We start from the raw sequence: 15,835 nt of genomic DNA on the forward strand, positions 1-15,835 counted from the left end.
GAGAGTCTGAGCAAGCTATCTAGCGACTACAAGTTTCAAGGGATTAGCTCACAAGGGGTCTCGGTGGACAAGGATCTTCTTCCGCAGAAGTTCAATGCCGACGACATCCCGAAATTCAAAGCAACTAATAACCCTTATTTTCATTTAAGAGCCTTCGAAATAATAATGAGTATTAGGGGTATCGACAAGAAAGTGTTCCCCTCTCTGTTCTCACTATCTCTCGAAACCGTTTGCCAGCAATGGTTCTTTTCTCTCGAGAAAGAAAAAACCTCCACCTGGGAGTCCATAGCAAACGCTTTCGTTGATAGATATAAATGCAATATTCAAGTTGAGACCGACCATAGGGAACCTGAAATACTCAAGAAGAAGGAGAATGAAGGCTTCACCTCCTCCTTTAACAAATGGAGAGAAACCTCAGCTAAGATGATTGAGGTGCCTAGTGAAAAACAGTCCGTAAGGTTATTCATCAAAAACCTTCAAGAAAAGTACTCCAAGCATCTCAAATATCAGAATAATCTCCATACCTTCAAGGCCGTCTACGACATTGGAATTAATATTGAAGACGACCTGGCTAAGTTGAAAGCTGCCAACAATAACTCCAACAGTGGCTGGAAAGGCAAGAAGAACGACAATCCTTCTTCTTTCAAAACCACCCACTGAAACAATGTTAGCACTTTAAACCTAAATGAAGTCCTTGCTATGAATAATCAAGAACAAAAGAAACCATTTAGGAGGCACTTTACTCCTATTGGCATGAGTTATGACACCGCATTTGACCGATTAAATGCAAAAGGTCTTATAACTCCTATTGGACCATTTGGGGACCCACCAGTCGGAAAGAGGACGACTAACTGGAACCCCAATGCACATTGCAAGTATCACCAAGGTAGGGGTCATCTTACCGAGAATTGTTGGAAGCTTAAAGAAGCTATCCAAGACTTAATCGACAACAACAAGCTTCCATTGCCCCCTGCCAGTAAGAAGCTAAGTATTGATAATGCGCCTCTCGCTCACTCCTTGGCCATCTCTGATGAGGAAAACGAGGTTGATCCCTCGTCTCTCATCATACTTGTTAAAGAGATCCATGCTATCGAAGAAGAGGAGGAGATCTTTTTCGACGCCATGGATAACCTTCCAGAATTAGCAAGTAAAGAGGACTTACAATTGCTTATACTGACTATGATGGAAGGATCACACTTGCTATGTGAAGCCCTTAAAGTTGTAAAAGAACTTCAGAAGAAATATGACGAGGTTCCACTCTCGAAAAATAAACGTAAGAGAGAGTTCACACCCATGGGAATGACCTATGATGCTATTTTTGATCATCTTTATGATCAAGGACTAATCAAACTTATTGGCCCTACTGAGGATCCAACACCAGAAAATCGATCTTCAGGGTAGGATCCCAAGTCCTACTGCAAGTACCATCGAGGAAACGATCATACCACAAATGAATGCTACAAGTTTCAAAACCTCATTCAAGATCTTGTGGAAGCCAATAAGATCTCATTACCTCTAGCTAGCAAGGGAACGAGGAAACACTTTTCTTTGCAAGTAACCGATAAACCCAAGAAGAGTAATAGACTCTACACTCCAATTGGGATCCCATACGTACATATGTTCAAAATGGTCTCCGAGAGTGGCGAGATCAAACCTCTCGAACCGAGACTATTTAAATCATTAAAAAGGACAGATAGATATTATTGTCAATATCATCAATCAAGGGGTCATACTATCGAAAATTGTTTTAAATTCAAGGATTTAATTAGAAAATGATTGATGATAAGAAGCTAGTCCAGGTTCCACTAGAAGAGGATGTAAATATTAATGGAGTTTGGGACAACGACGAAGAAGACGTATATTTAAAAGACATGGTAGGACCTCCACCTTCGGTGTCATATGCCATGGATGACTTTTGGGTTAGAGAAGATTCATCAATAGACGTCCTCATAAGATCTGGGAGAATGCAACCTCCAATTTCGACATAACACATGCCAACCACACAGCAAGTTCCCATACCTATTATAGAAGATAATGACATCGTCAAAGAGTTCAAGAAAACCAAAGTTGAAATGAACGTATGGAAGCTTCTAGCAACATCTCGAGAACATAGGTTGGCCGTAATGAATGCCCTGGATAAAATAGGGATAGATTCTGACACCACTCCTGAGGGGTTGGCTAATTTCCTCACGAGTGATCTCCCTAGTCCCATCAACTTGATCACCTATTCCGACAAGGATTTGCCCCCAGAAGGTGACAAACACTATAAGGCATTAAACCTCACAGTGGTTTGCAAGAGAATGAACGTCGCTATGACTCTTGTAGACAATGGATCAGCCATTAATGTCTGTCCACTTAGAACTGCGAGGATGTTAGGCATAAGGGATGAAGACTTAACCCCGTCAACGCAAGGAATAAGAGTATATGACAACACTCGTCGTCAAGATCTTGGTAAAATTACCATGAATGTAACGGCGGGAGCGATAGAACACGCTACTACTTTCCAAGTAGTAGATATTAAAGCTTCATTCAATCTATTGTTGGGACGCCCTTGGCTTCATGACCTAAAGGTCGTCCCCTCATCTCTCCACCAACAAGTAAAAGCTATAGTTGGAGGAATTCCTATTATCATCGATGCTTCGCCTATGAGAATTAAATCTATAGAGAATCCAATAATTAATGTGGAGCACGATGAAGACGATGAAGATTTGTGGGGCTTTAATGAAGAGGTCTCCTCAATCTAGGAGGATGAAAGGACCCCTCTCTACCACGACCCCAATTCCAACATAATCGTGAATGCTATTCTTAAGAAGCAAGGACATTTTCCTGGGATGACCTTAGGAAAGAAGAAAGGGACAAACTACGGCGCAGGGGGACGTACACCCATCATCGCATAAAATTGAGTCGTACGAGGAGTAACCTCTCCACCAGCTCCAGCTCCAGCTCTGGTCTCCTCGGGGGGAGGAAAACTCAGAACAGGACCCGTCCACCCAAGATCAACCTGAGGCTAAGGCTGCGGAGGCTACTGCGATGACGAGCTGACCTCGTACATCTCACCACCTCTAAGAGCCGAGGTAGCCTCTCCCTGGCCTACCGGCGCAGCATGTGCACCCTTAGATGAAGAGCTTGAGCCCTCTACCGCCTCGGTACGGGCAGCCTCACAACGACCGCCTCGACCACCCAAACCAGTGCGGCGACGCTCGAGCTAGACCTCGTTGACTCTCTCCGCACCTCAGGTCTCGTGCGGGTACGAGAAGGAATGGGCTGACCCTGCAAAAGAAACTAAGATCAGAAACATGCAAAATAGAAGCGGTAATGCAAAAACATAAGAAGCGAAGCTACCTCCTGAACGGCGTCGTCTCGACGGCATGTAGCCACGTTCCTCATCCGGACGAGCTGGCTCCAAAAGTCATCTATACATCGCGCCATCGCCGTGACCACCTCGTGCGAAAACTCTCAGGAAAATAAAGTCAGTAAACATGCATAACATATATGGACAAAAAGTTGCAAATAAACAAGCTTACCCGAGTCTGGTGACGAGGAATCGACCGCTCCACAAAGTGCTCGCCCTCAGGAGCCGGATGAATCATCTCCTCAATCGGCCCATATGTCCCCTGATAGTGGATAGACATATGAGGTGGCACGAACTCAGCAGGATCACCCTAACAAAGCAAATCAAAATCAGTAAAGCATTAATTGGGAGCTACTTAACAAAAGGTAAAAGCAGAAAATCATACCGCCACATCCTCAGCAGGTACAGGGACTGGAGCTAACAACGGCAGTAGCTCCTCCTCATAGCACCGCCCAAGGATCATGTAAGATCGCCAAGGGGTACCAGCTCCCTCTGACATGCTCACCAACCGCGCGCCATTAAACATATGACGCGGTGGAGGAGCAGCAACGACAAAGGTATCTGAGGATTGCTGAATAGCAACCCTCTCTCCAAGATACGCAACCGCTCCATAAGTCCCCAAGAAGTAGCGACGCTTAGTAGAATACTGCGCGGCTAGCACGGGGACTGCCAAATCGACCCACGGTCAGTACAGCACATCAGACTCCAGCAAAGAACGCCTATCAAACAAGAATCTATCGAAGGTATCACAAAATGTTCAAAAATGTAAAGAACCATACCGAGATGATCCAATCTCGGACGTAAGCAGTGGACATCCCCACACGGCGGCTGTCGACACGGCGGACATCCCCAATCTTTACAGGAAATAAAGTGTACCTCTACGACCCTCCAAAAACCGGATAGAGTAACGTTCCCCGTGAAGGACCGATGTCGACACGAGTCCCGCAACGCTCGGATGAAAGCAGCATAGGCCAAGCTGGCCTAGTCGTAAGTCCCGATCCGGTGTAGATCACGGACTGCAGGAAGATAGTAAAGCAGCGCCCTACTACCCTTGTCAGGAGAGAACGTCCTTGACAGCAAGATAAGTGCAAAGATGCGCACCCGCTGCTCTTAGATAGTCTCACCATCATCAAAAGCCGCTGCTAGAGTCGAGCGGCGAATCCCCCTAGCACTGAACTGAGTTGACTCTAACACAGCTCGAGCCCGAACATCAATCGGACCCTACAGCTCATCGACCTCGGGAGAAAAGACACTAATCTCGCTGTCGAACGGCAGCGCCATAGAGCTAAACTCCAGTCCCGTAATGAGACTGAAGTCGGTCGGAGTGACCATCATCTCACCCCAAGGGAAGTGGAAAGTGTTGGTGGTGTCCCTAAAGAACTCCACCAGAGCACGAACGACATGGTGACCCTCGCTGGAGGCAATCATGGCCTCTGAGGTCTCAAATAGTGCAGTCAGTCCGCAAGACTCCCATAGAAGTCTCGTCTCGTCGTCTTTGGCGATGTACATCTTGTACAGGTCGCCCAAACCGTCGCAACCGGAAACGTGACAACGTGTCCTCCCAACCGTGATGCCCTGTCTCACCCTCTCAGATATATGATGGACGACAGAGAAGTACAAAGTCCGCTAATCCCACTCAGGGAGTCGGCCGAGCGAAGTGGACGGATCAGCGTCGTCCTCTAAAGGCTCATGCTCCCGTCGAACGTCTAGGGACCGTGAACCAGAGCCTCGCTGTCTAGCCATGCTACATTGTGTAGAATCATTATAAATTAAGGTTCTATGGTATCTAAGGTTCGCCTAGCCGCATGATACACGAATTGAGCATACACGGCATTTTCAAGCAATCAAACAATTTCTTGCAATACTATAGTAATTATTATGACAAATTGGACAAGAATTGCTAGCAAAAAATATCAAGAACAAGCAACATTGTCTTCCCGACCTTAAGAGGTTCAACAATGGTGATTTGTTCGTTTCTTCACCAAATTGAGTCAAACAAGTCTCAAATTACTCCTAAGGCAATATATAAACATAATCAAGCAATTTCATGGCATCAAATTCTATAAACAAAGAGAATTTAGCAATTCTAATTTCCAATTTTCAAGAAATTCGTGAACAAATGCATGCAAAATTCATTAAAACCAAAGTGAGTTTGAAAGAAACTTACATAGATCAGGAAAATGGATGGAATAAGATTTTATTTGCAACAAATTTGAGCGAATTTGGTTGAGAAATGAATAAGAAAGAGTGAATTGAAGTTCTGAGCAAATTCTCGAGCAAGAAACGAGCAGCAGCAGCGGAAATGAAGAAGAGAAGGGTATTTAAGGAAAACCCGACTCTAGCGCCAAGCGTCAAACCTTGGCGTCAGTCGATAAGGCTTAGCGCCTGGCGCTACATACAGCAAAAAATGCGGCGCTAGCGTTATATCAGCGGCGTCAGATTTCTCATCCACTCAGTATGGTTGTTCCAACCTTATGCAATATGTTTTGGGTTCCTTGGTACGCCAGTTATCCCCTCTAAGCAATTTGACACGATTTTTAGTAATCAGCTTGATTACAATTACATAAAGTGATCGGCCTGATGAAAGATCGTCTCACTTAGCTTAAAGCGCCTAAGCATTGGCTCATCACAAAAGGCAGCGACATACAGGTTCATACGACAAAAGGCACCGACATACTGGTTCATTCAGTAAAAGGCACCGACATACAGGTTCAAAAGCAGTAGAAGCGCCGGCGTACAGGCATAGCGGAAACAAAGTTCAAGCGAGCTTTTAAAGATCAACAAGCGTGGGTCTTCGGTAATTTTATTTGGAAATATTATCGCAACGAATGAGGATAGCTTCAAGCAAGGATATCTTCGGCAGCGTTCCCTAGCTTGCAGAGAATTGTCACAAACAACAGGAGGTCGTTTCAGGCGAAGCAATCTTCGATGGGGTTCTCTAGCTTGCAGAAGTCTATCATGGCGGAATTGGAGGCAGTTACAAGCGTAGCAGTCTTCAGGCGGCATTCTCTAGCTTGTAGGAGGTTGTCAAAAATACAGAAATACAGGAATACAGTAGGAAAACGGTTACCTTCAGAGACGTGTGCTCGACGGTGCAAGATACGCGTTTCTTAACTCTTTTATCTGTTTACTTATGCTAGTTTGCAGGTATTGGCGTTACAAGAGTGATTTAGGATCGCCAAATGTTCTGAATCATTCTCTGTCCCTATCGATACTTTGACTTTTGTTTTCGAAACTTGTGTTTCTCCAAACTCAGTCAAATTGAGGGCTTCCGTAGAAACCCATTTGTGTCTCCCCAAAACCAAACCCGGTGATGGGTACCTTTCACGTCGAATCGTAATCGAATGAAGTGAAAGAGTGGAAAGTCTGGTGTGCGGATAGTTTTAATTTCTTTTCTTTTCTCTCTGTTTTTGAAAACCTATTTTAAGAAAACAGCCAATCCAGTTTGGTTGGTCCATGATATGGGTCCAATATTAGTGTAGTTGGATAGGGCTTGAAAAGAGCTTTCCAACGATATATTATAAGCCCAATTCCGATGAATAATGAGGAAGTTATGGCCAAATTACTAAACTGAGCCCGGTTTGAGCCTTATATGCGGCCCAATGATCTAGAGGAGGGCCTAATATGGATTTATCATTCCTAATGCAATTAGGGATGGTTTTAGTTTTCTAGATTCTTCTAGAAGGTTATTTTCATTCCTAATTCAATTAGCATTGATAAATTGACTTTTGTTGACTTTTTAGAGTTTTAATCAGAATAAAAGAATGTTTTTGTGGAAAATACGATTTTGTCCTCCTGTACGGTTAATTTCTATCTGATTTCAGAAAACGCGTTAGAAATTTAATCAGCGCCAAACGCCAGTCATTAGCGCCTGGCGCTAAGTCGGTGCCTGGCGCTAACCTTGTTTTTGCGCGTCAGAACTCTGTTTTGATTTTCTATCTTTTTGGCTGATTTTCTCTATAAATAGTCTTCTAAAAACTCAGTTTTCATTTACCAATTCTCATCAATTCTCATCTACAGTCATCAACTCTCTTATTCTCTCTCTCTTTTCTAAACTAGCCCTTTTACAAACACAATTCCGCATTCACAAGACCTAGATACACCTAGCATTATTCGAAGTTGCCTTCGCCCTAAACGTGAAAGGTTTTAATTTCTGAGGGTTTGGTCCCAAATCTCTCTTTCAATTATTTAATTTAATTTTTTTAATTATTATTTTCCTTGAAGTTACTAACGTGTGTATTTTGTTATTAGAAAGAGGTACGAGGTATCCAAGTAAGTGCTTTAATTAATTCATTGATATTATGATGTAGAAATCATGCTTAGGTTGATATTATGATTCCTAATGTTATGTTAGGGCGTTTTGATCTTCCTAGTATCATATCTAGGGTAATTTTAATATCAAGTATGATTAAAAGTATGACGCCTTTTGTGTTCTTCCTAATATTCATGTTAATATCATGTTAGGGCTAAAGCTTTGATTTTTAATGTTTAGTGACATGCTAGGGTTTGTTATTAATCTTGTTAGTATCATGCCTAGGATCTTGCTATTATTATGCTTTAACATGATGATGATGATGATTATTGATTATAATTATTGTTATGATTATTATAATTGTCATGATTATTATTATGTTGCTTGATGATTTTTATTTTATTGCTTGATCACGCCTTTTATGCATGTTTAAAGGGAATTTGTACTTGTAATCACGCTTAATAAGATAATTAATAATCTTGTTAGGATTAATTTGATTATAATTCAAGTGATCACCAATAATAGATTTATTTGTTCATTAATATTCAACCAACATAGATAAACAGGTTTAAGGTTAATCCTATTGATTACATGTTAGTTAGAAAGCGCACATGAATACGATCAGAATAAAGTAGAGGCCTATTATTAGGGCAGGTTCAATCTCTTTTAGGTTGGATTTGTACCTTCATCCCTGAATTACCAGTCATGGTTCAAGACCTATTGGAGTTGACGATCTCCTGGATCGTTAAGGGGTGTAAGCTTCACATCGTGAACGGTTTACAAGTTCCTAAAACTTGTTGGCGACTCTTTTACTCTATCTTCTTTCCCTTTGGACACCACCATACTTAATTGTATGATCACAGTGGGGTTCAAGCTAGGGATAACGCATGAAATATTCCCTACACCATGCGTGAAGGAAGAGCATCCAAGACAGTAGATATTTTTGGGTTTACTACCACCTGGGATTGTTGTACCACTGATTTTGTTGATGTTTCATTATCAACTTGTTCCTCCTCACTTTCCACAAAGGAAACCATATTCGCCGTAACCACAGTAAAGTAGTTTTCGGGGAAATATTCCTCCAAAGTTACAAGAGACAACGTCTCTTGCTCAAGCAAATCAATAGGGAGGACCTTTTGCTTGCCGGCCTCTTTTGCTTTTTTTTTTTTTTACCCTTTAAATGCTTGTATTTCCTCTTCCTTTGTTGCTTTCTTTGGCGATGCAAAGGTTAAGGTTTAGGATTATGCACTTGTTTTCTTGGCCTTCTCCTTGTCATCAATGTCCACCCTTCGTCATCATCTTCATTTTGGGAGTTAACATGTGTTTGGTGTTCAACCTGAGACGAGACTTCATGTCGAATAGGTTGACCCTCCACAAGTATGATCACTGGCTCCAAACTTCCAAATTGCAAAGCTTAGCCGAAAATGATGGTTAAGTAGATATTGAGGCATGATTTGATGTCACTGGCTTGTCGACATCTAGCTCGATTGCCCATCCTTCGCCAATTGCATAATTTTCTCCTTAAGTGTAATACACTTTTCAATAGGATGACTGATCAACCTATGATACAGAGAATAATTGGGATCAGATGTCTTGTTCATTTGCTCAGGACGCTTTTACTTCGGCAATTCGACGATTTTGTATTCAAGCAATTTGTCTAACATGCCAGACAAGTCAGAGTATGGGAAAGGGTACTTCTTAGCTTGAAGCTCTTTCAAAGTGGGTTTATTTTTCTTGACAAATCTCGAAGATGAACCCTTAGCTTACTTTCTTCTTTTTTATTCCATGAAATCTTGATGGGTGCAGAAGAGGTAGTCACAGACAACGTCTCCTTAGTTGAACTTTTGGAGGACTTGTCTTTTTTTATAATACTCCTTCTTTTCTTTCTTGGCTTCCGAAGCAAGCCCCTTCTTCTTCTTGTTGTAGGTGATCGAGAGTTCCATGTCATGACCTCTCGTCGCCAACTCTTGAAAAGATCCTAGTTTGATGCCCTTTCGGATGTAATGTAGTTCCCAACTCATCCCATTAATGCACATATCTATGTAAGAGGTTTCAGTCAGTTGATCTTTAAATTCCAAACTTAGAGCGCGCCAGCGGTTGATGTAATCAATGACTGGCTCTTCATCCTATTGCGCAGTTTGAGTTTGCTCAGACATGCTAACAACACGCTCAGTGCTGAAGAATAGCCCCAAATACTCCATTTCCATTTGATCCCAACTGTCAATGGACTCAGCTTCTAAGTTTGTGTACCAGTCAAAAGTGGTTCCCTTAAGAGAACAAATGAATTGTTTAACAAGCATGTTACCCCTGGTACCATCATTGCTGCACGTCTCTATGAAGTGTGCAACATGTTGTTTTGGGTTACCCTTTCCATCAAAGAGTTGAAATTTTAGAGGTTGGTATCCAAATGGAATTTTCAGCTCATCAATCCTCCTAGTGTAAGGCTTCACATAACGTCGGCTATTTAATGAAACTCCCCCTCCAAGTTGGCTCTTGACAGCATTGGCTATCATAGCTTGAACTTGTTCAGTAGTGATTGAATTTTGTGACCCATTTGGCTATAATTCTATTTATTTAATGCTACCATCTGAGTTGTCATCGCTTTCAGTCTCAATCGGTTAGTTGTTTCTCAAGCTTCTTTGTCAAAGCAACAATTTGTTCATTTTGCTGTTTGATTTGAGCATCTTTTTCCTCCCCATATTTCTTTAGCTATTCAAGGGTATTGCTCATTTCATGTAGTTATTGTTCGACCGTCTTAGTATGCTTCACCATAACAGCAACAAAAGTAGGCTCAGGTAAGCTCACACTAAACTCATTCTCATGTCCTTCATTTAAGTGATAGAAGGATGAATTTGTGTGGATGATATGCTCTAACAAACCAAACACAAGACTCTCATGTGATTCATGAGTGGAGGACGTGAAATGACCGTCTTTGCTTCATGACTGAGAAAAAAATATTATTATTCCCATCACCAAGCTGCATCTAGTCAATCTTAGATTTCTTTCTATAAACACTTTCCTGGATACCTAACCAATGTTTCACATTTTCAATAGCTTCCATCACCAGAGCATACAGATCAGTGTTAGTAACATCACTAGAGATTTGCTTCTGAATATCAGTGAGATGATTTTGAGCATAATCAAGTTTTGCACTGATATCACCAAACTTGTGAGTGTTCAGATTTTTCAAAGCAGCCTTAACATGCTTAAGCTTACACCAAATATCATCCATAGCATTTCCAGAACCAGTGCTTTGCCAAGTAGTTTCCACAACAGACAAGAAACTGTCATGCTCAGCAAGACAATTAAGGAACCCAAAAGGTCTCCCTTTCCCAAGCAAAGCATGAAGGATTTCATAAAAAATAGGGTTATGATCAGAAAGTGAAGGAGGCAAATAAACAGCTTCAACATGACCATAACAATTAATCCATTTTTTATTAACAAAACCTCTATCAATCCTAGAAAAAGTTCTAGGACCCTCATGAGCTTTGTTACACCAAGAGAAAAAAAGAGCCCTTGCTTTTGATTTCAACAAGAGCCAAATCATCAATACATTGCTGAAAATCTCTAGTCTCATACTCAGAGACAGCAGCCCCATTTAGCCTATCATCAGCAGACAAGATAGAATTGAAGTCTCCAGTACATAACCAAGGCAAGGGAGTACTAGGCAGACCCTTAAGACCACTCCATAACTGTAATCTGTCTTGAATAGTATGCAAACCATAAACAAAAGTAACCATAATCTGAGTCTGCAAATCCTTTGTGCTAAGTAAGCAATGAATCAACTGCTCAGTAGAAAAAAGAACATCCAAAGTAAGACACTCAGCTTTCCACCCCACCCAAATTCTACCTTTAGGTGAGTGAGAGTAGTTACAATGCCAAGACCAAGAGAAACCAATCTTCTTCTGAATATTCACACTATTTTGTTGCTTTACTTTAGTTTCTAAAGGACACATAACATTAATTTTGTGCTCTGAAAGAAGCTTCTTAACATAAGCTATCTTCCCAGGGTCATTAAGACCCCATACATTCCATGATAACACTAACATATCCCCAAAGAGGGATTACCATCACCCCGGTTAGGATCATCAGTTTCATCATCAATATCAACCACATCATCATTATCAGTAGCCAAAGGAAGGTAAGTGTTTGAGTTTGTGACAGTAACAGGGATAGAGATTTTCCTGTTAGCTTTCTTCTTTGACTTTTTGCCAAGGACCTACCATTCTTCAGGTTTCTGAACTTGAGGAACTGGGATTTCCTTAATAGGTTCAGAAGCTTTATCTTCACCAGCAGGATTAGCTTTCTTAGGCACCAAAACTTTCTTAACCTGAGCTGGAGCAGTTTTTTGTTCACCTTTTCTTCTGCTTTGGCTTCTGAGGTGCAGCACAATCATGCCCCACCTTATTGCAATTTTTGCAAAATGGTGGTGTCCATTCAAAAAGGACCTTAATCTCAATTAGCTCACCAACACGACTCTCGACCCAGACAGAACTAGGAAGATCGAGGCTTAGTAACATCAATTTCCACAAGAATTCTAGCAAAGGAGACCCTGAGCTGTCTAGAAGTACATTCATCAGCACATACAGGAACACCAAGCAAACTACCAATTCTACTTAGGGTTTCAGCACCCCAGCAATTCAAAGGCAAATTAGGAAGCTTAATCCACAAAGGTATGGTTCTAAAGATTTCAACATGAAAATCAAACTTATCAGACCAAGCTTTCACAATAGCTGGTTTTCCAAAGAACATGTGGGGTCCAGAGCATAGTACAGCATTCTTATCATCTACAGATTTCAAATTATTGATGAAGTATCCCTCATCATGCCAGAATATGTCTGGTTTAGCTATGTGATTCCAATTATAAGCAATGAACTTATGAACTGCAGAAATAGTAGGAGAATAACCAACTACATAGAAAATAAGAGCATTACCCCATTTCTTGTTGCCCTTAAGAATCTAAGTTTTGCAATTGATTTACCATCCCTTATCTCACGAGCAATAAAAGACAGGGAGGTTCCTTTCGCATTCAACTTTCCTTTGAATAGGTCCTTCCATTCTTCAGCAGGAGCTTCAGGAACATGATTGAATTCATTAGACTCCTTAGAAGCTTCAGGATTAGCATCAGGAGTAACCATCGAGCTCTGATTTTTCCCTCTAACCAATGGAACAGTAACCGCAAAAACCCTAGTTACCGTTCTATTGGATTGAGCTTGATTTTGGGCAATCGAATTCCTATGAATGCTTTCCAACATTCTCAAGTCACCTCTGGATACCTTTCCAGCAGTTTGATGCACCAGATATGTAGGAGGAGTCACTATTTCATCTGCTACAACAATCGGGTCAGTTGAAGAGATCCCAGATTTTCTCAAATTATCCAGGATCTTGTCAAAAGGAGCATGATTAGTGTTTTGCGGGAGAGGAGTTGATGTTTTCTTCTTGCGTGCCATGATGAAGAAGAAGCTAGATGAAGAACCCTACCTAGTTGCTCAAATCGCCATGGAAATCGCTTAGAGAGGAAAGTCAACAGAAAGTCAACGCAAGCAAAACTCGATTATTTTTAATATAGTTAATTTAAGGTAAATAACATTACTTAGTAAGTCAATAATAGTAATTGAAGATAAATGTAGACACCTGATTGTGTCTCCTCAAAAACCAAACCCAGTGATGAATACCTTTCACGTCATTGATTATCGAACGAAGTGAAAGTGTGAAAAAGTAATTGTGATGCAGTTGTTTTAATATAAAAATGCTACAAGCAGAGTTATCTTCGACGATGTTACATAGGATATGGAAGATTGTAAAAAAACGGGAGATGACTACAAGCGGAGTAATCTTCGATGGTGCTCCCTAAAATGTAAAGGACTATCACAGCGGAAATTGAAGGTAGCTACAAGCGGAGCAGTCTTCAGGCGATGTCCCCTAGCTTGTGGAGGTCATCAAACAAAATCGATTATCCCAGAAGCGTGTACTCGATGGTGCATAATACACATTTCTTAACTCTATTATTTGTTTAACTAACGCTAGTTTGCAGATATCGGCGTTACAAGAATGATTTAGGATCGTCGAACGTTCTGAATCATTCTTCGTCCCTATCACTACTTTGACTTTTATTTTTGAAATATGCGTTTCTCCAAACTCAGTCAAAGTGAGAGATTTTGTAGACACCTGATTGTGTCTCCCCTAAAACGAAACCTAGTGATGAATACCTTTCACATCATTGATTATCGAACAAAGTGAAAGTGTGAAAAAATAATTGTGATGCGGTGTTTTAATATAAAAATTCTTCTTTCTGTTTTTAAAAATGTACTTTATTTATGAAAATATCCGGTCCAATTTTGTTTGTTCCATGATAAGGGTACAATAAAGGTGTAGTTAGATTGGGCTCGCAAACAGATTTCCAACGATATATTATAAGCCCAATTTCGATGAATAACGAGGAATTTATGGCCAAAATACTAAGTTGGGCCCGAAACAAGTTTTATGTACGACCCAATGATCTAGTAGAGGGCCCATTAATTATTTATTTGGGTATTTATACCCCTCCAAGTGGACCAATGAGAGGGTGACATGTGTCGCTCTAAGAGGTGTCCAAATGGACTCCCTAGATGACGACACGTTTCGCTCAAATATGCCCTCTGGGAATGACGACCTTCAAGGCCCAAATCCCAAGGTGAGCCGCAAAACGGCGCTGCCCTAATTTTTAGGTCATCAAACCGTAGGACAGGGCACATTTTTCTAGGACCCTATAAATAGAGAGATTTCCCCAATAATTAGGAGAACATTTTTGAACCTTACGTCTTAATCATTAGGACATTTATTGCTCTTGAAAACATAGAACACCTGATCTCAGAATCCAAGAAGATACCTACTTTTCGCATATTTTTCTCAAAATCCGTACTAACTTAATCTTTGAAGGCAGACCTTTAACCATTTGGAGCTCCGTTTGTTTTGCAGGTACAGGTGCCCTTGTCGGATCCAGTCTTCGAGTCGTAACTCTCCCAAGGGACTTAAAAACACCCAAAATATTTGGCGCTGTCTTTGGGGAGAGTACCTCAAAGATGGCTTCACAAGATCTACCTGTACTGCCTCTAGAGACTAACCGGCCTCTGGAAAATGTAGAGGTCCAGATGGACCATGACTCTGGTGACGATGGAGAAATTGAAACCTATGTGGCCCACGATGGGTCCTTCATCTCTAAGCGCATCCGTCATAAAGACAGGCGGGAGCACAATGTTGTCCAGGCGAGTACAAGCAGGCCCCTTGGACAGGCGAGCAAGTCCTCAGGGCAGCCGATTGATCTATCCCAGGCGACAGGATTAACCCAGTCACCCGAGACGAGCTCATGAAATTCATGAGCAGTTTCAAGGGTGAAATCAAAGACTTAATCACCAAGCAGATGCCTGCTCCTAGGAAGGAACAGTGGGGAAAAAACTAGCCCAGGTTGGAAAGTAGAAGTCGGTTAGGGACTGTCAGCCGACTCCTCATCCCGTTCCAAAGGAGAAGGCTCGACCCTAAATCGACCTCTAAAGACTCCGTTTCCCAGAAACGATAACAAGAAATTTCATCCGGCATGTACAGCCGGATGGTAGCAAAAAGACATTGTCTGATGCTCGACATTACATTGAGCAAAAGAAGAACCAACATCTGTCAGAGTCGGCATCCACGCCGACTTATCATCATAGCTTTCAGAATACCTTGGTGAGGGATTCTCAATATGTGCATGGGACCCTGTCAAGCGGCCCTCTCGTCTAGTCGGGATCCCATGTAATAAACTTGGCGTAGTATATGGCCCAGCCATTATACATGCCGCCTTCTTTGCCTTACATTAAGCCTGCCTTCTTTGGAGGACAGGCGTCATATAACTACCAGCCGATGGACTGACAGCTTAGGCTACAAAACCTTAGAGAATAACCTTCTGCGTTCTCCAAGGAAATAGCTGAGGCCGAACAGCCGGCCAAGGTTAAAAATTTGTTGGTTGGGACCTATGATGGTAACGCCAAAGAACCTAGAAGACCACCTTTTGGCATACACCCACCTCATGTACTTACAAGGGTTGGATGATGCCGCATGGTGTTGTTGTTTTCCAGCTACCCTGAAGGGCATAGCCCAACAGTGGTTCGGCAATCTGCCGGCTGGCTGTATCAATAGCTTCAAGACGCTTGCGTTCTTGTTTGCTTCCAACTTCTCTATGAACATCCCTGCAAAGAAAACGAGCCTTGATCTAAGTG

This window comes from Chenopodium album, chromosome 3, assembly GCF_948465745.1.
Source record: "Chenopodium album chromosome 3, dcCheAlbu1.1, whole genome shotgun sequence".
Taxonomy (NCBI): Eukaryota; Viridiplantae; Streptophyta; class Magnoliopsida; order Caryophyllales; family Amaranthaceae; genus Chenopodium; species Chenopodium album.